At 41.6% G+C, this 25,941-nt stretch overlaps 1 pseudogene; it reads left to right on the top strand.

The window, feature by feature from the left end:
• The first annotated feature begins 2,309 nt into the window (after positions 1-2,309).
• Positions 2,310-2,631, top strand: LOC142456465 (large ribosomal subunit protein eL42-like; annotated as a pseudogene).
• The last annotated feature ends 23,310 nt before the right edge of the window (positions 2,632-25,941 follow it).

The following is a 25,941-nucleotide window of genomic DNA, read 5'->3' as shown; positions in this document are numbered from 1 at the left end:
CTCTGTGGCTTCTCCGGCTTCCGAGGTCTGGTTGCGTCCATGTGTTTTGTCTTCTGCAAATGTCTCCCAGGGAGTAGCAGAGAGAGAGAGGTGCCTTCTGCCTCCACGGGGAAGTACCAGGTTTCCAAGAATTCTCAGGAGAAGGCCATGCCCACACAGAAGTCTCATTGGCTATCTCCAGATTGACAACCTAGACTCCACCCCTACACTCTTAATCCTTAAATTGATACCAGATTAGGTAACTACCACAGATAGCATTTAATAAAAGTTTTACATGATAACAACCTTCCCTACCCCCAACCCACATTTGGGATCAACTAGATATAAACTTACCTTGGCTCTCTTTGGTCAACCACACGGGAAAATACCCAGCACTGTGAACGTATGACTTGTGATGTATCTGGTCCTGCATAAAACACAAAACAATGCATCTTGAGATTAAGTATTTAGATCACATTCTTGGTGATTCCTCTCATCTTCATCAGTACACATGTTTTTAAGTATTATTTCAGGATGAGAGACACTATGGGAGATCTGCAAAAGGCCTGGGGAAAAAACATCACACAATGAGTGTAATTATTTTTTACTTCTTTATTAATACAACTTCTTTTGACTATCTCATACCTAAGGAAAGATTTGCATGTTCCAAATATTTTTCTTATTAATTTATAAATATAAGTTTATATTATGTCCAAATTTAGATGAAAACTTCATTTAATAAAGGTTTTTTATAAATATTACTTATTTTTAATTATCCTAATTTATTGGATATGATAAACCCAAATCAAATGAATGAAATAATTTTATATCTAGATAAAATGAAATGACAGCAAATGAGGGGGGGCACAAAAAATAAGAATTCAGAAAAGATAAAAAGAAAAGGATTTTCAAGGGGAGGGTATTGTTTATATCCCCACAGGAAAAGAGGGACCACACTTAAACCCAGTGCGCTAAGACGTGCATGCAACAGACCGGCATGAAGCAGGGGAACTAGTAGAGAGGTCTGAGGGGACAGGCCCAATCCCAACTACGTGGATATCACCCCTCCCCCAGAATAATTCACTTCAGAGGACAGCACTGAAGCCACATCTCAGGGAGAGGGGCATGTCTCATCCAAGCACACAGGAGCAAATGAAGGGGGAGAAAGAGAGAGTGGAGCACATCCTGGCCTACCAAGCCCTGAAGATTATATTTATGCTCAGAGTAGTCAATGTACAGAGAGGCCCACAGGGCCAGTCCCCCTATGAGACACAATGTCCCTCACTGCACTATGGGGGACAACACTGGAGACACAGTGTAGGAATTGTGCTCAATCTGACCCTACCACACACACTAGGCAAAACACTAAGGTGTGCAACAGAGCAGCAAGGGGATCAGAGCAACGAAGTCCCCAGGGAATAACAAAAATAGACTTTGCATAGCGTGACACCCCATCAGACTTGACTGGAAAACACTCCTAAAGGTCAATAAACAGACCTTGAACTATGTGCAGTTTTTCTTTGTTGTGGTGGTGGTGGTTGCTGATTTGTTTTCTTTTGTTGCTTTGTTTTGCTCTGTCTTGTTTTTGTGCATATTATTATCTCTGCATGTCTATCTAGATAAGATAGGTGGGATAAACAATCTGGAGGAGAAAACAATGGGACCGATGGTTCTGGGGGTACATGGGAGAGGGAGAGGTGGGGGAAAGGAAGTGGGTGTTAACAAACCCAGGGACAAGGGAACAACAAGTGATCTAACATTGATGGCGGGAGGGTGTAGGAGGCCTGGTAGGGCTTGATCAAGGGCAAAGTAACTGAGAGGAATTACTGAAACCCAAATGAAGGCTGAACATGAGAGTGGAACAAGAGGAAAGTAAAAGGAAATAGAGGAAAGAACTAGGAGGCAAAGTGCATTTATAGAGAACTAAATACAGGCATGTCCATAGGTGAATAGATCTATATATGATAGGGAAATAGATCTATGTACTTATATTTATAGGTTTATTATTAAGGTAGTAGATGGACATTGGGCCTCTACTCAAGTACTCCCTCAATGCGAGAACACTTCATTCTATTAACCTGGCACACCTTGATACTCACCTTCCAACACAATCACTGAAGACAAAGCACGTGCATAGGTAAATGTGGTGAAGAAAACTGATGGTGCCCAGCTATCAAAAGGTAAAGTGTCTGGGGTCTTAAAGGCTTGAAGATAAACAAACAGCCATCTAGCTGAGAAGCAACAAAGCCAACATGGAAGAAGCACGCCTGTCTGTGTGATCATGAGGGGTCTATGGGATCAGGGATCAGGGATCAGGCCCTCCTGTAAACATGGTGAATGGTCCTAAAACCCTCCGGACTTCCTGTAAGAAGTGTGCAAGCACCAACCCCACAAAGTGACACAGTACCAGAAGGGCAAAGGTTCTCTGTCTGCCCGGGGAGAGCAGAGTGAAAGCACAGAGAGCAGAGTGGCTATGGTGGGCAGATGAAGCCAATTTCCCAGCAGAAGGCTAAAACGACCAAGAAGATTGTGCTGAGGCTTGAATGTGCTGAGCCCAAGTGCAGATCTAAGAGAAGGTTGGCTATTAAGCGATGCAAGCATTTTGAACTGGAGGGAGATAAGAAGAAAAAGGGTCAGGTGATCCAGTTCTAAGTTTCATCATGGTTTATTGACAAAACAATAAAGTTTTAATGTTACATATAAAAATAAAGACCCAGAACACAAAAAAATCATATCATTGTGAATGAGGGGGAGTGCAGAGTGGAGACCCAGAGCCCATCTGTAGGCAACTGGATATCCCCTTACAGAAGGGTCAAGGGGAGGAGACAAGCCAGTCAGGGTGTCATATAGCACCAATGATACATCCTACTTTCCTCTAGTTTGGCAGTTCTTAACCTGTAAGTTGTGACCCCTTTGGGGGTCGAATGACCCTGTGTTTGTCTGGGTACCTTAGAGAAATAAATCCACAGAAACTCATTTATAAGAGAGAGTTTTATATAAAGATTAAGTGTGAATCAAGAAAACATTCCAACCCAGTGCTTCCCAACTCCAACATTAATCCATGTATCCAACACCAATCCACAAAGTCCTCCTCCGTCTCCAAAACAGATGCAATGATGCCGACCGCAGGAGGAAAGCCAAGTTAGTGAATGCGTAAGCATCTCAGCGATGGCAGGAATCTCCGCACGGGTGCTCCAGCACCCAGGCCTGCATCGAGGTAGGTCCATGTGGCTACTCTTTGGGGATGTCTTACAAGAAGTAAGCCTTGCAAGCTGAAGCAGGGAACTGCTAAGGCAGCTGAACCCTGGTCCGACCCTCACAAAGCAAGAGACCCGAGAACTAGAAAGGTGAGACTCACCGAGCCATTTATCCCTCTGCCTTTCAATTAACCCCGCATGTATTTATCAGTCAGGTTAGCACAATAAACTAACTGCCTCAATCCATCCCTTGCCAAGCTGGCACCTGTACATAATTCTTTAGCTTCATGATTGAAATTAAGTAACATCTACACCTTATGCCTATAATCCTGTGAATATATTCCCCCACCTATGAAAGTTTGTAAGTCAACCACTTCATGCCTTTATCCCCCCAATTTTGAGTATCCAATTTATATACTGCCCACTTACATCAGCCCAGTTCTCTGAGAAGACAATCATATTTTTCGACATGAAGAGCCTTCATTCTAGTTGGAACCTTGAGAAGTCTGCATCCATAAGCAAAGTCAGATCCGGAAAAGCCATCTATAAAGTCAGCAACAATATGCACCAGTTCACAGGCTCAAAAATCTCCAGCTAGTAAGGTTCTGGTCAACTCAATGTGGGATGCCTCACTCAGCCTCCACAGGGTGCCCATTGGTCGCCTTGCCTTTGGACCCCTCGTGCTAGGTCATAAACTTTAGACCAGTCAATCCACTTTCATCTTCTCCTTTTTTTCCTGTAAACCAGGTCCACAGGTGTCAGTGGCCAAACTCAACCGTCTCTTTATTGCTGCATTTCTCCCACTTGATTATTAAAGTCTTCCTCTTCAGAGGTAACCCTTTGGTGAGTGCTCATGTGAGATACAATTACGTTTACTTTCTTGGCCCATTCAGAGAGGTCTATCCACATACCTCTTCCCCACACCTCCTTGTCACCAATTTTCAAATCATGTTCCTTCCAATTCCCTGACCATCCAGCCAAGTCATTAGCTACAGCCCATGAATCAACATACAGTCTCACATCTGGCCATTTTTCCTTATATGCAAACTTAATGGCCAGGTGCACTGCTCAAAGTTCTGCCCATTGGGAGGATTTCCCTTCACACTGTCCTTTAGGGAGATCCCAGAAAGGGGCTGTAATGCTGCTGCTGTCCACTTACAAGTGGCACCTGCATATCGTGCAGAGCCATCCTCAAACCAAGCATGACTTTTTTCGTCTTCAGTTAAAGTATGGTAAGGAACTCCCCAGGAGGCCATAGGAGAAAGAAGGTAATGTGACAGGAGTGGAGACTGGGAATTTGGGCCACTTCATGCAGCTTACTTGTCCCTTCAGGTCCTGCTTTAGCCTGATCTCATATATACCACTTCCATTTAACAATGGAGTGTTGCTGTGCACATCCAACTTTATGATCCCATGGATCAGAAAATACCCAGTTCATAATGGGTAGTTCAGGCCTCATAGTGACTTGGTGGCCCAAATGCACCTGCCTTAGCAGTTCACTGCTTCAGCTTGCAAGGCTTACTTCCTGCAAGACATTCCCAAGGAGAAGCCACATGGACCTACCCTGTTACAGCCCTGGGTGCTGGAGCACCCGTGTGGAGACCCCTGCCAGTGCTGAGATGTTTACACATTCACTGACTCAGCTTTCCTCCTGCTGTCATCATCATTACATATGTTTTGTGAGATGGAGGAGGACTTTGTGGATTGGTGTTGGACATATAAGTTAATGGATTAATGTTGGACTTGTGGGCTTGGGGAGCACTGGGTTGGAATGTTTTCTTGATGCACACTTAATCTTTATATAAAACTCTCTCTTATAAATGAGTTTCTGTGGATTTATTTCTCTAAAGTACCCAGACTAACACAGACCCTTTCACAGGATTCACCTAAGACCATTGAAAAACACATATTTCTGATGGTCTTAGGAACAGAGACATCATGCTATCCATCTCCAGGCAGGTCCACCCACATGTAGATATGCCCACATACAAGTACCTGGTGTAAAGACTGTTACCTATGCCACACCATGATCCAAGACAAAATTTCATTTATTTATAATTAAAAATAAATATTTCACAGTATGTAATTATATATTGTTTCTATGATTAATCACTATGCTTTAATTATGTTCAATTTGTAACAATGAAAATACATCCTGCATATCCAATATTTACATTATGATTCATAAATTACAGTTATGAAGTAACAACAAAAATAATTTTATGGTTGAGGGTTGCCACAACATGAGGAACTGTGTGAAAGGGTCATGGCATTAGGAAAGTTGAGAAACACTGCTCTCGTTCTTTAATGCTTCCACTCCCCAATTATCATGACCCCAATTCTACTTTACAAATCTGGCTAGACCAGAGCATGTACATGGGTACAGACAAGAGCTGGAAACACAGGGAATACAGGACAGATAACCCCCCATGACCTATATTAAGAGTAGCCATACCAGGAAGGTAAGGGGAAGGGAGAGGGATACAGGGGAAACCAATCACAGTGATCTACCTATAACCCCCTCTCAGGGGGATGGACAACCAAAAAGTAGGTGAAGGGAGACATCAGTCAGTGTAAGACAAGGAAAAATAATAACAATTTATAAATTATCAAGGGTTCACGAGGGAGGGAGGGTGAGGAAAGAAGGCGGGGGGAATAAGGAACTGATATCATGGACTCAAGTAGAAAGAAAATGTTTTGAAAATGAAGATGGCAACATATGTACAAATGTGCTTGCCACAATGGATGGATGGATAGATTGTGATAAGAGTTGTACGAGCCCCCAATAAAATGATTTTAAAAAGAAAGAAAATGGTATGTTAATTCCTAAAAGCAATTTCAAAATTAATTTCCTTTTAAACATGCACAAATCAGAAGGTCTTTCTTCCATGGAACACTTGAATTTAATGTGTGCGATTGGTCCACTAATAACTCTGGGGCTGAAGCTAATAGAGCCAATGGATGTATCAGCATCTGTTCAAAGCTTGCATTTATTCTTTGCTGTAGTTAAAAAAAGTAGTAATGATGCTGAAAGTTTTCAAATTTCAATTTTCATATCTGTAGACCCCATAAATAACAAGGATAGATCAAGTTTTCTTCTAAAAATATAACTTACTGCATTGAAAGAAGGTCAAATGATCATCTTCATCATAGTGGGCCATTTGGAAATTTGTGTCAAAACTTCTAGATAATAAACAAGGTCTATAACCAGAATATAATCCTAGGGTTCAAAATGAATAGTAAAAATTAAAAGAAGGAGTGGCTACTAGATTCGCTATCAGTTGGTTCGGTATATTATTTTATTTACAAACTATTCAATCCCAAATAATTTAATTTTAGATATGCTATGGATGGATCTAACTATTGGTTTAACTCAAATATGTTGTCAAACAGGACTCACAGAGATGATATGTTCTTATATTTAAACTAAAGACATGCTTTCAGCTTAACTGGGGGAAAACATCATAAAGAACATCCTTTGAAAACCATTTGGCAATGCCTAGCTGTGTCACTTTAACAATCACTAAACATAAATGATCATGTTAAGGAAGAAATAAAATGCTTGAACCCCCACAAAAATGGAAATTTGGAGGTGAGATTGAATTTTTTGTTCAGTTTGATCCATTTTTAGCAGGTCACAACTCAAAATATGGTTACACAAGAAAGGGCAGTCCATCATATATACCTAAAACAACATGTGTAGGATTAATAAACTTATTAGTAAGTGTTGAAGTTCAGTGAATTAAGGACAGCTCAATGTTAAAAGATTGTCTGTATATTCTATTCCTGATTTTCCTCAGAAAAATCAGGTACCGCATACACCCGAATATCAGCTAAGGCACCTAATTTTACCACAAACTGCATTAAAAATGTGCTGGAAAAACCCAGCTTACACACAAGTGTATACAGTAAGTTTTGTTTTAAGATACGTTATTTCCAACAGAAAACCTGTTGAGTGACACATCACAGTTCTAACTTAGAAAATGGCAAATCAATTATTTCACTGTTCATGTCAAGTTTCAAAAGTGGATTTTTCTAAGTACAGAGGCCAGTCCTACGACAATGCTGTCAATATGTCAGAAGCTCATACAGTTAAATATAAAAGTGGCATGGGAGCAGCACCTGTGCTCACCTAAGCTCACAAGGTAGAAGGGAACTGAACATCAACAGTCCACAGCTGATTGCTATGGGGCAGAATTCAGTCCTGATTCCACTACCCACACTTTGTACCAACGTTAGCACCAGCTGTCCCTTCCATGGCACTCTCTATTTCTCTCCTGGGTTTGATCAATCATTGCAATGGCCACACAGAGCTCACCGACAATGTTGACAGTTTTTAACAGGTCATGATTCAGAATCAGAGACTACTCAAAATCCAGTTCTTCAGTCAAGCAGCAGCATCTCAGCCGAGCCTGCAGACATGCCATGATGCCATGGCCCATTAGCCTCGGCCCTTCTCAAACAAGTGTTACAACACTATTTCGCCAATAAATGCCCAAAGGCACTCCACTGTGCCGGTAAATCTCAGACCAAAGGTGCTTAGCTCTAGCTCCCTATGTCAGCAAACCTACCTCCCCAGAAACATGCCCAGGAGTTACCCAACTCCACCAACAAGCTTCCTCCCAAAGGCAGTTAGATTTTCCACTCCGTGGGCCAGGAATCCCACAGCTCGTTTTCCTGCTGGTCTCCTCGTTCTATTGCCACAACCTCGCTGGCTGCTTGCCATCTCATGCCTCTTGCCATGAGCAGCGTCACAGCTCTCTATCTTCTAGATCAAGGACACAAAGCATGCATTCCAATCCTTGCTCTTCTTTCTTAGTGGTAATGAGATTGCCCCCATGCCTATTTCTGAGGTGACTTATGTTCAACCTAACAGGATGCCAAAAATGACCAATCCCTCCATTAGGACCCCTCACAGGGTTTCATGTACCCTATTTACATGACTAGCAAGCTATCTAGTTCCATTGTTGGGTGATTAAACTTCACATTTGCATAGTCTTGCCCCAGTTTTTAATGGGATTTACAAACATTTTAGCTAGAAGAACCTTATCAAGAAGTTCACTGCATTGCAACATGCAACAGTAAACTATTCTAGTGCAATGGATTGTTATTCAGAAACAGTTACTCTACACATTGTTAGCCTTGTCTACGCACTAACAGGCAATTCTTACACCTTATTTAGGCAATGATCACATTTTTCTAAGACACAATGGGAAGCACATGCAGTACCAGTAAATACAATCCTGCAATTGTGTGCTCAGGTTTTATATGCCTTAGGAATATAGCTGAAGACCAAACACAAAAAGGGATAACAAAAGGGGAGTTTAAAATCATACCCCAAAATACAGACCCTAGAGTATGCACTTCATCTTGGTTATGTAGAATAATGTGTTGCAGCACTTTTACCAGACAAGTCAAGAGCTGCAAATTCCAGAAGCCAAGCTAAAGGAGCACGCAGTCTCTCCCAGTCATGAATGTAAAACCAGGATGTTGACATCATTTAAGAGAAAAAAAAAATGAAAGCACAAAACAAGTCCTGCTCTATGCTTCTTATCAAGCATCTCACTGTCTCAGAAACATTAGGGTAAAAGTGATATCTGAGATACATACAAATATATATATATATATAGTATAATACAAAAATATGCTACTAGAGTTACAGCTCATGTATACACTGGTTTATTCCAAGCAAAACTTATTTAAACATCTGTCCCCAATCTGTGAATGTCTGCAGACAAGTTCTCTTGCTCTTAGTCTTGTTTAGGTGTCTTCAAAAAAGGTCCAAGCAAAATTAAGTCTTCCAAGGAAATCTACTGGGCCAGTTAAATTCAAAGCAGAGAGGTCAGCTCAAAAGATTATAGATGCTTTGAAAATGATTAGGGCAAAGAATGTACAGATGTGCTTTATACAATTGATGTATGTATATGTATGGATTGTGATAAGAGTTGTATGAGTCCCTAATAAAATGTTAAAAATAAATAAAACTCTCCCTTAAAAAATTATAGAGACAGTTTTTTTGTTCTTTAATGTCTGATATCTGGTCCCTTCCACACCTCGTGGTCACACAGGCCAGTGTGCTTTTTCCATGTGGATTTTGATGCTTCTGGACTAGATGGCTGCTTGTTTACCTGCAAGCCTTTAAGACCCCACATGCTATAGTTTTTGATAGCCAGGCACCATCAGCTTTCTTCACCACATTTGTTTAGGCACACATTTGTCTTCAGCAATCCTGTCAGGAAGGTGTGCATCATGAAACACAAGTTTAATAGAACAAAGTGTTCTTGCATTGAGGGAGTACTTGAGTGCCGGTCCACTGTCCATCTGCTGCCTTAATACTAAACCTGTAAATACATGCACATAAATGTATTTCTCACCATCCTATATAAGTATATTTACATATGTACATACCTGTATTTAGACCTCTATAAATACACTTTGTCTCCTGGTTCTTTCCTCTATTTCCTTTTACTTTCCTCTTGTCCCACTATCATGATCAGTCTTCATTTGGGTTTCAGTAATTTCTCTCACTTACATTGTCCTTGCTGAATCTCTACCAGGCTTCTCATGCCCTCCTTGCCACTAATTTTGGATTACTTGTTGCTCCCTTGTCCCTGGGTTAGTCAAAACCACCTACTTACACCTACCCCCCCCTCCATGTCCCCCCAGAACCATCGGTTCCATTTTTTTCTCCTCCAGATTGTTTATCTCACCTATCTTATCTAGATAGACATGCAGAGATAATAATATGCACCAAAAAACAAGGGATAAAAAGACAAAGTGATAAAAGAGAACACAACGGTGACAACAAAAAAGAAAACCAATGACCCATAAAAGAATAAATTAATTAAAATGAAAAAGAAAAAATTTGAAAAGAAAGAGAAACCTGTAAATAGATCAAGGGCTGATTTTTGACCTCTACACGTGTCCTTTAGTCAAGTCCAAAGAAGCACACCAGCCTGTGTGACCATGAGGTGTATAAGGGACAATGTATCAGACATCAAAGAACAAAAAATCATATCAGTGTTTGCCAACCTTCCCGATATGATCACTGAAGACAAATGTGTGCATAAGCAAATGTGGTGAAGAAGGCTGATGGTGCCTGGCTATCAAAAATATAGCATCTGGGTCTTAAAGGCTTGAAGATAAACAAGCAGCCATCTAGCTCAGAAGCAACAAAGCCCACATGGAAGAAGCACACCAGCCTGTGTGACCATGAGTTGTCGAAGGAATCAGGTATCAGACATCAAAGAACAAAAAATCATATCATTGTAAGTGAGAATGAGTGCAGAGTGGAGACCCAAAGCCCATCTGTAGGCAACTGGGCACCCCCTTATTGAAGGTTTGTGGGCAGGAGACGAGCCAGTCAGGGTGCAGGGTAGAAACGATGAAACATACAACTTTCCTCTAGTTCTTAAATGCTTCCTTCCCCCACTATCATGATCCCAATTCTACCTTACAAATCTTGCTAGACCAGAGGATATACTTTGGTACAGATAGGAACTGGAGACACAGGGAATCCAGGACAGATGATCCTTCAGGACCAGTGGTGAGAGTGGTGATACCTGGAGGGTGGAGGGAAGGTAGTGTAAAAAGGGGAAACTGATTACAAGAATCTACATATAGCCTCCTCCCTGGGGGATGGATAACAGAAAAGTGGGTGAAGGAAGATAGGACAGTATAAGATATAACAAAATAATAATTTATGAATTATGATGGGTTCATGGGGGGGGAGGCAAGGAAGGGGGAAAACTGAGGAGCTGAAATTAAGGGCTCAAGTAGAAAGCAAATGTTTTGGGAATGATGATGGCAACAAATGTGCTTGACATAATGGATGGATGTATGGATTGTGATAAGAATTGTACGAACCTCCAATAAAATGATTTAAAAAAAGGTTATAGAGAGTTTTTGAGGATTCTAAAGAGATCATTTTGATAGAGTCTCTCAAAGACACTGCATGATCACAGGGACTTATAACAAAGTTTGAAGAAAAGTTGAAAACTGAATTAAGTAAAGTAGCACATAGGGATTTTTTCCCCATCACAACAATGTACCTATTCATTCTTTGGGGGTAGCAAAACCTGTGCTATAAGAATTTGGTTGGAAAATAAGAGAGGCTGGATGAGTAATCTGGAGGAGAAAACAATGGGACCAACAGTTTGGGGGGGACATGGGAGAGAGGGAGGTGGGGGGAAAGGAAGTGGTGTTAACAAACCCAGGGACAAGGGAACAACAAGTGATCCAAAATGATGATGCGGAGGGTGGAGGTGGCCTGGTAGGGCATGACCAAGGATAATGTAACTGGGAGAAATTACTGAAACCCAAATGAAGGCTGAATCTCATAGTGGGACAAGAGGAAAGTAAAAGGAAATGGATGAAAGAGCTAGGAGGCAAAGGGCATGTGCATATGTAAATATATTTATATATGAGGATTTGGAAATAGATCTATGTGCATATATGTATAGGTTTAGTATTAAGGTAGCAGATGGACATTGGGCCTCCACTCAAGTACTCCCTCAATTCAAGAATACTTTGTTCTATAAAACTGGCATTCCATGATGCTCACCTTCCCCACACAATTGCAACTGTGGTGACGAAAGCTAATGGTGCCCAGCTATCAAAAGCTATAGTGTCTGGCATCTTAAAGGCTTGAAGGTAAACAAACAGCCATCTAGCCCAGAAGCAACAAAGCCCACATGGAAGAAGCACACCAGCCTGTGTGACCATGAGATGTCGAAGGGATCAGGTATCAGACATCATCAGAATAAAAAAATCATATCATTGTGAATGAGGGGGAGTGCAGAGTGGAGACCCAAAGCCCATCCGTAGGCAATTAGACATCCCCTTATGGAAGGGTCATGGGGAAGAGACGAGCCAGTCAGGGTGCAGTGTAGCAATGATGAAACATATAACTTACCTCTAGTTCCTAAATGCTTCCTCCCTCCTCCCCCCACCCATTATCATGATCCTAATTCTACCTTACACATCTGACTAGACCAGAGGATGCACACAGGTACAGCTAGGAAGTGGAAACACAGGTAATCCAGAGCGGTTGATCCCTTCAGGGTCAGTGGTGAGAGTGGCAATACCAGGAGGGTGGAGGGACGGTGGGGTGGAAAGGGGGAATTACAAGGAACTACATATAACCTTCTCCCTGGGGGACGGACAACAGAAAACTGGGTGAAGGGAGATGTCGGACAGGGAAAGATATGACAAAATAATAATTTATCAATTATCAAGAGTTCATGAGGGAGGAAGGAACAGGGAGGGAGGGGGGAAATGAGAGCTGAAGCCATGGCCCTAAGTGGAGAGCAAATATTTTGAGAATGATGAGGGCAATGAATATACAAATGTGCTTTACACAATTGATATCTGTATGGATTGGGATAAGAGCTGTATCAGCCCCTAATAAAATGATTTAAAAAAAGAATTTGTTTGGAAAATTTAACTTTATTCACCCTATAGCCCTAATCTTGCTCCTTCAGACTTATTTCACCCCCTAAACCCAAAGGACGTTGAAAAGAAACTCAGTTTGAATCCAGCAAGGAGGCCAAAACTACTGTTTCAATGTGGTGGAGATCAGAGAGGGCAGAATTCTTCTAGGGAGAGTTGGAGAGATAGAAGCATTATCTTCAGAGGTGCACAGACCTAGATGGAGGAGATGCCAAGACACAACTTCACCTTTCGATATCTTTTTTAATAAAGACTTCCATGATTTTGTAGCAATGGTTTTACTCACATTCATATATAGATGTATATAATTCAAATATTATATTCAAATTAATGAGTAAACAGAGGAGGGACACCATGGAATATCAGTGTTTAGGGCTCTCACATGTCTTAATCCAGCCCTGATTGTTCTTGCTAAACTTCATAATCTCATAACATCTCCAAAGCTACCAATCATAGGACAACATCAAAGGGGAAATGGAGATGGGTTTAAGAATAAAATATTCCTCCTTACTTAAAGGAATAAAATATCAATTGTTCTCGCTCAACCATAGATTTGAAAATATGAGTTCACACTACTTCCTCTGTTTTTGTGTATTCATGTTTTTCTATTTTAATTACAGTTGTTCATGTTACATTTTAAAGTGCTTTCTATTTAGCCACTTGTCTACACCACAGTTTTCCAGGGCTAGAAACTCCCTGTTCTTGTTGTTAGATGTCACTGAGTCCACTCCGCCTCACTGCAGCTCTCTTCTGTGTCTAACAGGACAAAACACTGCCCGGCCGCCACCACCTCACAATTGGTCTTCTGCTCGAGCCCATGGATGCAGCCACTGCGTCAATCCATCTTGTGGAGGGTTTTCCTCTTTTTTGCTTCCCCTCTACTTTTCAAAACATGATGTCCTTTTCCAGAGACAAGTATCTCCTGACAACGTGTCCAAATTAGGGAGTTCCTCGTTATCTAGTTAACAAATACGTAAAATTCATTTAAAGTCTTCTTCCCCCATTACATAGCAAGTGTGGAGTCTAACCAAAGAACAAACCCCATGATCATACAAGTGAAGTCTTGGACTATCGGTTCATGTCTTCGTAAGATACGACATCTGCGGCCACAGCAGAGACATGTAGCAGTGGGTGTGGCCGGGAGAATTTTGGGAAAAGTTCTATTTGGACTGGAGGAACTTCATCACATTACTTTCAAGGAACTTCCGCAAAGGTAAAAAATAAAAATGGGGTTGCAAGGCATTTAATGTTTTCTTTCACTAGAAAATCCTCCCACAGAACAGGTTGTGAGTCTGCTCATGGTTTGTCACTGTATAACCTGCAGCTGACGCATTGAGTCCTAAGCGTTTCCACCTCTCTATACAAGAATGTTTACTTCCGAGTCAGACAGGGTCTGTCTCGTCGACATATTTCCTTTCAGCAATACATGACTATTGGAAAGCAACAAAGTGTCCATCCTAGGGAGTTTTATCTACACAGTATAGAGTTAGGAATAATTCTTTTCAAACCTTTCATTCCCATGAGGTTCTGACCCAGTGTTCCTCTCCACCAGAAAAGTGGTGAAATGCTCATTTGAAAGTAATTCCAGAGCCCCAAGATTTTTTTTAAAAAGCAAATGTTCTAAAATTGATTGTGATGATTGTACAATTCTTCTTGATATGATTAAACTACTGAATTGTAAAAAAAAAAAAAAAAAAAAGAAAGAATTCCAGGAATGCTCACAGATCTGAGCCCCCTTTTCCTGTGACTACACTGATCTCATCTCAGGACAGTGTGCATCTTCTCAGCACAACAGCAGCTGCCCGAAGCTCACTCACAATAAGCCCTATCTATGAGTAGAATTCTTAAAATGTTTGCTTATTCCAACTTCCTTCACAAAATTTGGTCCCTGGTTATGTAACAGGCTCAGAATGCCTCCTCTATTTGTTGCCCTAAGTTTACTCAGAACACAGTTTCAACCAGCTCCCTCTGGGTTCTCCTTGTGCATAAAAAGAGGTGTTATTTCACACTTTCAAGAGGAGAGTCGTGATGAGGAACCGAAGCTAAAATTCCACACATATGCACCATGATCCCACCTCAGTGGACCATCACTGTGTATAATGACTACATCATGACATTTCTCATGGAGAAACATTAAATATGCATGGAACTTTTAGAGAACTCATCAGTATTGCAGATTAGGTTCTATTTTGCTGCAGAATGAATCTTTCATTCAAATTCCTCCCCAATGTTGATTGAGTGGCTTCTGCTGTATTCAATAAACACCTTCCTACATATATTTTCACTGAGAAACCTGGGAAACAGCCAGTCCCCAAGGATCATTTCCTCAAGCATCCTCTGTTCCTGGCTCTTAGTCTGTTGTTTGTTTTCAGATATCCTTGTAATGAATGGACGCTATCTCCCTGCGTTCTCTGCCCAGATACTCTCTGGCACTTTTCCAAAGGATCTAAACTTTGATTCTGTCTGGCAGAAGTGGTTAATACAGGACCATTAAGGTCCTCCTTTTAGATAGATAGATAATATATCAGATAGGTAGATAGATAGATGATAGATAGATAGATAGATAGATAGATAGATAGATAGATAGATAGATAGATAGATAGATAGATAGATAGATAGAGTAATTTAATGGTGGCCTGCTGTGCACAGACCCTGTTCTGCCAGTCTGGAACCTAACTGTACAGAGCACTTGCCAACCGCCTGCTGGGAGGTTATGCTGCACTAAGAGAGATGGTAAATTCCATCACCAAGAGGCATTTCCAGGGTCTGATTTCTGTGATTCAGAAATGTGCCTTTTAAAGGCCCTTCATCCAACTGCAAATCTTCCCCCTCACTCCTCCACGTGTTTGCACTCAGAAGACAGCACTTAGCACAAAGAGCCACCTTCTCTAATAACGCTTTATTCTTCTCTGTCAGTCACCCTCTTTAACTCCCCACAGGTGGTAAGCTGGCTCAAAGTCCCCTGACTGTACACCCTGAGCCCATGTCCTCAAATATGTGTGTCCCCTGTTCACCATTGTCCCTCCACAAGGATTTTCTTTGTGATCTTGGTCGGCTCTACAGACCATCCTTTGTACCGGTCTGCATTTATATCCTTTTCTTTCTATAGCACCCTGCAGGGTTTTCAAAACTTTGTGATTGTTCCCTTTTCTTTTGTGATTTTCTGATGGTTCTATTTTGCACTTGTTTAAGATACTTCAAATCTGATTGACACATCTGTCAAGATCAATTTTTTGACCTACTTTCTGCTCAGCTTCTTGGAGTCATTTTAGCAGTTTCGCTGTGGTTTATTCATCTTTCCTGGATTTCGCTGTAATCTAGACTACTGCAGGTGATGAGTGGAACTCTCAGGAATTTTCTCACGGCTCTCATCGGTCCTTGGAAATATCTGGGATGCTTAAAGGGTCTAAAATAAATGCTATGTCCCTTTCTAAGGTTTTTAGTCAGCCCTGTGTATGGTGAGTTCATAGTTCACCTTCCTGTTGTTTTATATTTTTAAATGTCTACTAATTCAAATGAATAATTAGACTTGAGCTATGCATTTAAGATTCCTCATCCTGTAGTATGTAGTAGCCATCCAAAATTAGATGTCCAGCTTCTCACTTTGTCTATGTGCTTGGAGTACAGGAAGCTGTTTTTCTCTCTCAATCTTTAGAAGAGTATCGTGTTCAAATACCTTATATCTTGTGCCTCTCCTGGAACTTCCCGTAACCAGCAAGCCTGGTGGTACAGTGGTTACACACACCACTGTTAGCTGCAATATTGGCCGGTCAAACCCACAAGCCACTCTGTGGAAGAAAGACGTGGCAGCCACTTCCATAATGACTTACAGCCTTGGAAATCCTGTCAGCAGTTCTCCTCTGACCTAGAGGGTGACTACGAGTCAGAAATCAACTTGACAATCGTGGATTTGGTTTGGTTTGAAGCCCATTACTTCCCAATAAAAGTAACTGGAATCTCCAACATTTCTAACTTATGTTTGCAAACCATGTTCATGTCTCTCACCCCTTTTTCTCTCAGTGGAGTGTTTTCCCTGAGAGTCTGACTTGTACAGACCTGTTATCAATGTCTTGTTTGACTTTCAACTCTCTCCGATTTACTTATCTTGCTAAAATATCATTAGTTGCACATTCTGCCCCCATTCTTGTAACTCCGAAGAAACATACGGGGAGGACTCTGTGTTGACTCTGCCTCTGATATTCAATGTCTCCATTGGTGACTATCGAGAGCGAGGCCCTCTCATATCTCACAAGAGTCCAGGGGTCCTGGCCGGCATTTCCCAGGGCTGCTTCTCCGCCATGCCCGATTCTCTGGAACAGTGTTTGCCTCCAGAGGGAGGCTGCTTGGCGAAGGAATGAACATCAAAGCAGGCCGCTCTCCACACTTATTAGTTCTAAAGAAACCATACTCTGCTTGGGCATTATCGTTGATAGATGCCACCAAATCCAGTTGGGCACATATCAACCCCATGTGACAGAATAAAATGGACGCATAGGATTTAAAAGGCTATAATCTTTAGAGAAGCAGATTGCCAGGTCTTCCCCCACAGGGTCATTAGATGGATTTGAATCCCTGACCTTCTGGTTACCAGGCACTCGCTTAACTATTTGTGCCACCAGAGCTCCTTATACTGCCCTTTAAACCCATAAAATAGAAAAACACTCCCCCATTAGTCTGTCCGACTGTGGTGATTTGCACATTGCTGTGATGTTGGAAGCTGTACCACCAGTATTTCAAGTGCCAGCAGGGTAAGCCTTGGTGAGTAGATCCCATCGACCTGTATAAACTAAGATAGACCAGGAAAAAAGGACCTGCTATTCAAAAATATTGACCAATGAAAACTTTCTGAATAACAGAAATCTTTAGGATACAGGGTCAAAAGATGAGTCTTTCTGGTTGGAAGACACCCAAAATACCACTGGCGAAGAGCTACCTCCTCAGCATTAAGTCACATTTCCCGACCTGGCTAGAAAAAGTTAGAGACCTCAACTTGCTGTTGTGAAATGACTCAGCAAAAGAAGAGGCTGCAAACACCCATTAATCATCAGACCATGAATATACAAAGTATAAAGCTAGGAAAATTAGACAATGTAATAAATGGCATCAAATGCTTAAGTTCAATATCCTAAGTATTAGTGAACGAAAATGGACTGTCATTGGCCATTCTGTGTCAGACAATCATATGATATGTTATGCCGGAAATAACCAATTGAAGAGGAACAGCGTTATATTCATTGTCAAAAGAACCATTTCAAAATATATTCTGAGATATAATGCTGTTGGTGAAAAGATGAAATTCATATATCTACATTAGAGGAGTTAACATTGCTATTTGAATTACTATACCAGTAATTACTGCCAAAGATGAAGAAGATTATAAATTTGCCAATTATCATATTCTGAAATGATCAAACATGCAATAAAAATGTATTGATAATTACTGATGATTGGAAGGTAAAGTTTGGAAATAAAGATCAGCAGATGTAAAATATGGCCTTAGTGATAGAAAAGAAGCCCAAGATCACATGATAGAATTATTTTTTATTAAATCATTTTATTGGGGGCTCTTACAGCTCTTATCACAATTCATACAAACATCCATTGTGTCATGCACATTTGTACATATGTTGCCATCATCATTTTCAAAGCATTTTCTTTATACTTGAGCCCTTAATATCAGCTCCTCATTTTTCCCTCGTTCCCCCACACTTCCTCCCTTATGAACCCTTAAAAATTATTATTTTCCTTTTAAAATTGTTTTATTAGGGTCTCATACAACTCTTATCACAATCCATACATACATCAATTGTTTAAAGCACATTTGTACATTCATTGCCCTCATCATTCTCAAAGCATCCACTCTCCACCCAAGGCCCTGGCATCAGTTCCTCATCCCCCCCCCACCCTTATATCTTACATCGTCCTCTGTCTCCCTTCATGCATTTTTCTGTGTTCATCTCCCTGGGGGTGAGTGGATTATACATCGATCATTGTGATCGATCCCCCCTACCTTCACCTTACTCATTGTGATCGATTTCTACCCCTACCTTCACCTTATTCTTCTGGTATATCTATTCTCATTATTGGTCCTGTGGGGTTTATCTGTCCTGGATTCCCTGTGTTGCAGGCTCTTATCTGTACCCATGTACATGCTCTGGTCTAGTCATATTTGTAAGGTAGAATTGAGGTCATGATAGTGGTGGGGAGGAAGCATTAAAGAACTAAAGGAAAGGTATATGTTTCATTCGTGCTATCCTGTGCCCTGAATGGCTCCTCTCTTTCTTGTGACCCTTATGTAAGGGATGTCTAATTGTCTACAGATGGGTTTTGGGTCTCCACTCCACATCCTGCTCCCCCATTCAAAATGATATGATTTTTTTTTTGTTCTGGTCTTTGATGCCTGATACCTGATACCATAAGCATGTTCTGAGCACACAGGCTGGTGTGCTTCTTCCATGTGGGCTTTGTTGAATCTCAGCTAGAGGGCCACTTGTTTATCTTCAAGCCTTTAAGACCTCAGGTGCTATTCTTTTGATAGCCGGGCACCATCAGCTTTCTTCACATTTGCTTATGCACCCATTTTGTCTTCAGTGATTGTGTCAGGAAGGTGAGCATCACAGAATGCCAAATTTTTAGAACAAAGAGTTCTTGCATTGAGGGAGTACTTGAGTCAAGGTCCAATGTCCATCTGCTACCTTAATAATTAACATATAAATATAAGCACATAGATCTATTTCCCTATCATTATATATAAATATATTTACATATGTACATGCCTGTATTTAGACCTCCATAAATGTCCTTTCCTCCTAGTTCTTCCTTCTATTTCTTTTCTTCTTGTCCCACTATCCACATGATAGAGTTTTACAGGGCCAGCAACTTATTCATTGCAATAGCTTTTCCCAATAACATAAACAGCACCTATCTACAACTTGCCTGTCAATTTGTCATACTGTGGTGGTTTTCATGTTGCTGTGCTACTGAAGCCTATGTGATTGGTATTTCAAATACCAATGTGGTCACCAAAGTGAGCAGGTTTCAGCAGAGCTTCCATACTAAGAACAGACCATCAAGAGGCCACTGAAAACTGTATGGCTACACTGTCAGTGACTGAAAATGTAAAGAATAGCAGAACATTGTATAGTGTCAGAAGATGAATCTATAAAATGTTGCCGAAGATCATTCAGTAACAGTTGAAGCAATGCATTGACAGAGAGCGGCCAGAGGTTCAGGCCAGACTCAGAAGAGGATGTGGAGCAAGGGACATCACTGCTGATGTCAGACGGATCTTGACTGAAAGCAAAGAACACCAGAAAGATTTTTACTTGTGTCTCATTGACTATGTCAAGGTATTTGACTGTGTGGGTCATGGAGCATAACAAACAATGGATAGCCTTGAGAAGATTGGAAATACCAGAACACATCATTGTGCTCATGCCAAACTTGTACATGGTTCAAGAGGGATTTGTGTGAACAGAACAAGGGAATTGAGCATGATTAAAAATTAGGAAAGACTTTAAAGGTGGCGCAAGAAGACAGTTATGCACTATAATAAAATATGTAAATACCTGGAATGAGGAAACCAAAAGAAAAGAAGGTGCTTGCTTTTCTCAAGCTGAAAGAAATGAAGGGAGAAATCAAGTCTTGTGTTACAATATTGAAAAATTCTGTGGGGAAAATATTGAACAATGCAGGAAGTATCAAGGAAGCTAGATGTAGTCCACAGAGTCAATGTAGAAAAAAGACTTCAACTGTTTGTTTCAGGAAATAACATACAGTTCAACCTGCACTGAAGGCACTGGAATTCATGAAATACAAATTGAGACGCTCAGCAAACAGATGCAATGCCGGCAGTGCTCACTCAGGTAGGCCAAGATGTTTCGAAGACAGCTATTTGGCTAACTGACTGGAAGAGATCTGTCCCTATTCCAAAAAACAAGAGAAAACGGTGATCCAAAAAATACAGAAATTATTAAGCAATATCATTAATATTATGCAATTAAAATTTTGCAGAAGATAGTTCAAAATACAGTTGAGCAATGCATCAACAGGGAAGTGCCATATAGTCAAGCCAGTTTCAGAACAGGGCATGGAGATGAAAGATGAAAAAGAGAGAGATTTGCTTATGTTTCATTGACTCTGCAAAGGCAATTATCTCTGTGGATCACAATAAATCATAGATAACATTTCCAAGAATAGGAATTCCGGACACTAGCTGAAGGCCAAGTAGACTTGAAACACTTACTGATGAAAACCAAAGATTTACATATAGATTATAGCTCAACATAAAGACAGTAAAAATGCTCACAGCTGGACCAATAAGCAACATCATGATACATAGAGAAAAGATTCAAATGGTCAAGGATTTCATTTTATTTGGATTTACAATCCACACTTGTGGATGCAGCTGCTAAGAAATCATAAGATATAGTGCATCAGGCAGATTTGCTGCCAAAGATCTTCTTAAACTATTAAAAAGCAAAGGTGTCGCTTTGCGGGCGAAGGTAGATCTGACTCAGCCCACGGCGTTCTCAATCGCCTTACATGCACAGGAAATAGAAGAATGATGAGGAGGACTGAAGAAGAGTTGATGCATTTGCTTTGTGATGTTGAGGAAGAACATTGACAATAACATAGATGACCAGAAGAATGAACCGATCTTGCGTAGGGAGTGTTTAGCTAGAATGCTCCTTAGAAGCCAAGGTTGCAGGATTTTATCTCATGACCCTAGACATGTTATTAAGAGGGACCGGTGTCTGGAAAAGAATATCATGTTTGGTTAGGTAGAGGGTCAAAGAAAAAGAGGAAGCCTGTCAATGCAACAGATTGACGCAGTGGTTGCACCAATTGACTCCAAGCCAGCGGTAGTTGTGAGAGAGACCAGGGGCTGGGCAGCATTGATTCTGTTGTACACAGGTTGCTATGTGCGGGCAACCTGAAGGGCGCTAACGAGAAAAACACAACTATAAAATGAATACATTGTTTACATCTTTAGACGGGGCCCTAAATTAAGAGCTATTAACAGAAGAGTTATTCGTCACGAGGGTGGCGAACTGGCTTGATGTTCTCATAGTAAGTGAATCTGGAAACATTCCTTCGTATAACCAACTTTGCTCAACTGATCCGGTGCCTCTGCGCTCACTGCTGGATCCTGGTTTCTCAGAAAGAGCTTGGGTGGCTATGCTAAATTCATTTTCATTTTGTCAATATGCAAAGGAAATGGATAAAACTGAATAAAAAAGAGGATAACATAAGAGACTAGGAATAGTTTACAAATTAAAATAGATAGCTATAGCTGTAAACATACAAAAGGGGCTTCAAAAATGCATTTTAAAAATCCCACTACCTCTTAGTTACCTTTCCAATGAACTTTTGAAGCCCCCTTTATATTCTAGCTTCTAGTATTGGAAAATAGGCGAAACACATGTCTGCTTCTCAAAATCTCCTCAATTATATGTTTAAATTTGTAATTTTTAAAGTGAAACCAGAAGGCAAAATAGTCTTCCTAATACACTGCTAAAAGAAGTCTCAGAAATTCAGTAATAACGATAATATTGCTCATATCATAATGATCTTAATTTCCTTTTTCATGGTCCTCAACCCCATTCTAGAATAGCTGTCAACCATTGTTTTCACCCAGGAAGACACTCCCCTGCACGTATGTAAACTGGCAGAGACTGTGAGTTTGCATGTGCGCACCTTCACTTACCTTACTTCACAAGCTCGAGAATTTATTTTCAGTATCATTTTATTGATTCTTTTCATTTATGATGACATTGGATTTTAAATTCCTGGGGGCAGTGTGGATAATTATATTACAAAGATTATAGATTCACACCACTCCTTCCATCTAGATTGGCAAAGGATTTCTGAATTCCAGTTTATGATCATTTTTTAAATGGAGAAAGAACAATAATAACAGACAAAGAAATCCTGGTCGACAAAACAGGCATTTTGTCCTTTTTAAAAACTGCTTGTCACAGAGGCACCAGCTGTCTAGCCGACTGATGTGACAGCTGTTAGGGCTCATCAAGTGAGATGATGCAAACCCCAGAGAAGCTGATGTTCATGAAGGTTTTATTTTTGATGAAAAGTAGAAGGTAATGATTTGGGCAGGTAAGCAGTGCCTGTCCATGTTCCCACAGGGTTTAAACTCCTTTATGGGCCCAAATTAAACCCGAGATCTTTTTAAAATCCTTACCATCCCTCTGAACACAGATCTGGAGATGTGCTCCACTGAGATGGGCCTGGAGGTGTCAGGGAGGCCCTGTCAAGGGATGCATTTAACCACATTTTCCCCTGTAGAGGCCCAGCTTTGCCTGTCTCTGACCTTCCGGTGACTCTCCTACATCTGCAGAGACACTGGACTCTAAAGCTAGGCTGGGCCATTGAATCTCCTAATTTGGAAATGTTGTCGCTGGTCCCCAGGACTCCCTCTCTATCAAGTCCCCAAGCCTCTGGTGCCCTGCCGTAATGTCCCATATTACCTGAGAAGTTACACAATTCTTCATGGGGACCTTTCTACAAAAAGAAACTGCTACCGCTCAAGTGGCTATAAGAGAAAGAGTTGTTACTTACACGGGAAACAAAATGAAGACTCAGCAGCCCTCCTCGTTTCTTGTATCAGGTCATGTTTTGCAGACTACCATGCATGCTATCACTTAGCGAGTCACTTTGTTTTATCATGACAGTTAATCCATGATGTCAATAGAGGGAACAAGAATAACTTTTAGAATTGAGGAAACTGGAACTCAGAAATGTTAAATGGCTTGCCAAAGCTAGCTATTATAAACGTACACACAAAAATTCAATATAAGCAAGTCAAACCTATCAATATATAAACTAATAATATGCCTCAAGTGGTAAGTTTTACTCTGAGAATGCAAGGCTCTTTTGCTTTTTGAAAATTATCTCATTTAATCCACCATATTAATAATCCAATGGAGGAAGGCAAGCCCATATTGACTGATGCAGAAAAAGCATTTGATAAAATTCAATATCCATTTATGATTAAAATCTTTCAGCAAATTATGAATAATGGACAACATTCTCAACCTAAAAAGTATATCTACAGAATCCCATAGATAATATCATAGTTAATATGAGGCTAAATACCCCCCAAAGAAGAGGAAAAAAGACAAGGATTTGAACTTTCACCGCTCATATTACCTTGTAAGAAGGAAAGCAAGAGAAAGAGAAAGAAAAGGCATATATATGAAAGAAGGAAACGGTATTGCTCCTATTCCCAGATGGTACGATTACGTAGAATACCCCAGGAAACTAATAACGACGTTAACAAGTGTTGTAGCGCAAGGATGTCACTTTGAGACTAAGGTGTACCTGACCCATGGTACTTTCAATCACTGTACATGCAGGTGAAACTTAGACAATGCATCAGGAAGCCAGCAGAAGAGGTGATGCATAGCATTGTGGTATGAATGAAAAAAAGTGAAAGTGCCGTGGTATCGAGTACGCAGGGGCACCAACACAAATAGACGTGAGAAAGAGGCAGCCCCTCGACACGATGGATTGACACACACAGTGGTTGCAACAATGGGCCGAACTATTAGAACGACCGTGAGGAAGGCGCAGGACGGAGCCATGCTGCATTCATTCTGTCGCACTCAGGCTTGTTATGAGTCTGAAGTGACCTCCGCCGCCAATGCAGTCCACCCCTGTCTGTCCATTTGTCACACTGTGGCGGCTTTCGTGTTGCTGTGATCCTGGGAGCTAGGTCACTGGTATTTTCAAATATCATCAGGGTCTCCCAAAGTGGACAGGTTTCAATAGAACTTCCAGACTCAGGACAGACTATAAAGGGGCGATAGGCTGTCCACTTCTGAGGAATAAGTTCCTGAATACCTTGGGATTAACGGTGACACAGTATCAGATCCTGAAAACCTGTCAACGGTAGCAGAACACCGTGAGAGGCAGTGCCAAAGCTGAGCCCCTCCGGTCGGCAGGCGCTCCAAAGCTGACTGAGGGAGAGCTGCCTCTCAAAGCAGGGTCGCCGTCATGCGGTGGATGGAGTAAAGCCTGGACCACGGCTCCAAATGAGAAAACAGCCGCAAACGTCGATTAATAATGGGAACTTGCAATACACAAAGTACGAATCTAGGGAAATTGGGAATTGTTAAAAACGAACTAGAACACCTAAAGCTGGATGTGCTCGGCGTTGGTGAGCTGAAACGGAGTGCCGCGGACTCTGTTGCATCAGACCAACAGGGTTCCTTGTGGCAGGAAGGACCCAATCAAGAGGAATGCATGGCCACTCATCATGAAAAAGGACGTTTCAAGATGATCCTGAAGAACAGTCCTGTCTGTGATAGGATGATATCTATCCGAATACAAAGGAATCCAGTCCATACAGCTATTATTCAAATTTGTGCACCAATCACGGAAGCCAAATTCTATCGTGCGATCTCTAGCTTCCATTCTCTGCAAAGGAAGGCCCCAAGGCCTTAGTCCAGCCTCGGGCTTTCCTCCAGCCAGCCACATCCCGCTCCGGGAAGGCAGCTCTTCCTGGTCCTCTGTGGAGCGCTTGCTGACCTGGGGCCTCATCTCCGGACACTGCCTCTGGGGATGTTCTGGTTCGACTCAAGAGAGTTACAGTATCTGACCGTGTCCCACTGCTGGTCACAAGGTTGCCAGGGGCGAATTCCTCAGAGTGGATGGCAGCCTATCGCCACTTGATAGTCTGCTCGTAGTCCTAGTCCGGAAGCTCTGCCAAAACCGGTTCACTTTGAGTGATGGCAATTTGAAAATACCAGTGACACCGCTCCCAGGATCACAGCACCATGCACGCCATCAGAGTGCACAGCAAACTGACAGACACGCAGTCGGGCTTGCGGGTACTGTTCATAGGATCTGATAAATATTGGCCCGTGACCTCTTTCATCCCCACGGTTCTGCCATCCCCAGGCTGCTCAGAAACCTCTCCAAGATCCGCCAATCGTGTACGATTCCTTCAGGAACCCTTAGCCTGAAGGTGCTTAGCTCTAGATCCGTGAGTCGGCAATGACTCCCCCTCCTCCCAGACAGGTTCCTAGAGGCATGCCTAGAGGCTGGGAGCCTCTTGCCTGAAGGCACTTAGCCTTTACACTCCTTGGGTCAGGAAGCCCACTGCATCGCCTCGCGCCAGTACCTGACTGCTACCTGCGCTGCCGCCATGTCTCTGCTGCTGCTCCTGGCATTCCTTTGCCACACCTCTGTTGTCACAGGCCTCTGACTCCTGGATTGAAGAGAGTCGGGGAATCTGGGGTCCAAAGAACATGCTCAGTTCCTGGCTCTTCTGTTTTAATGGTAGTAAGATGTC

Source organism: Tenrec ecaudatus, chromosome 9 (genome assembly GCF_050624435.1).
Source record: "Tenrec ecaudatus isolate mTenEca1 chromosome 9, mTenEca1.hap1, whole genome shotgun sequence".
Classification (NCBI taxonomy): domain Eukaryota; kingdom Metazoa; phylum Chordata; class Mammalia; order Afrosoricida; family Tenrecidae; genus Tenrec; species Tenrec ecaudatus.
The sequence above is the reverse complement of the archived record's forward strand: the minus strand, read 5'-3'. Positions and strand labels throughout refer to the sequence as shown.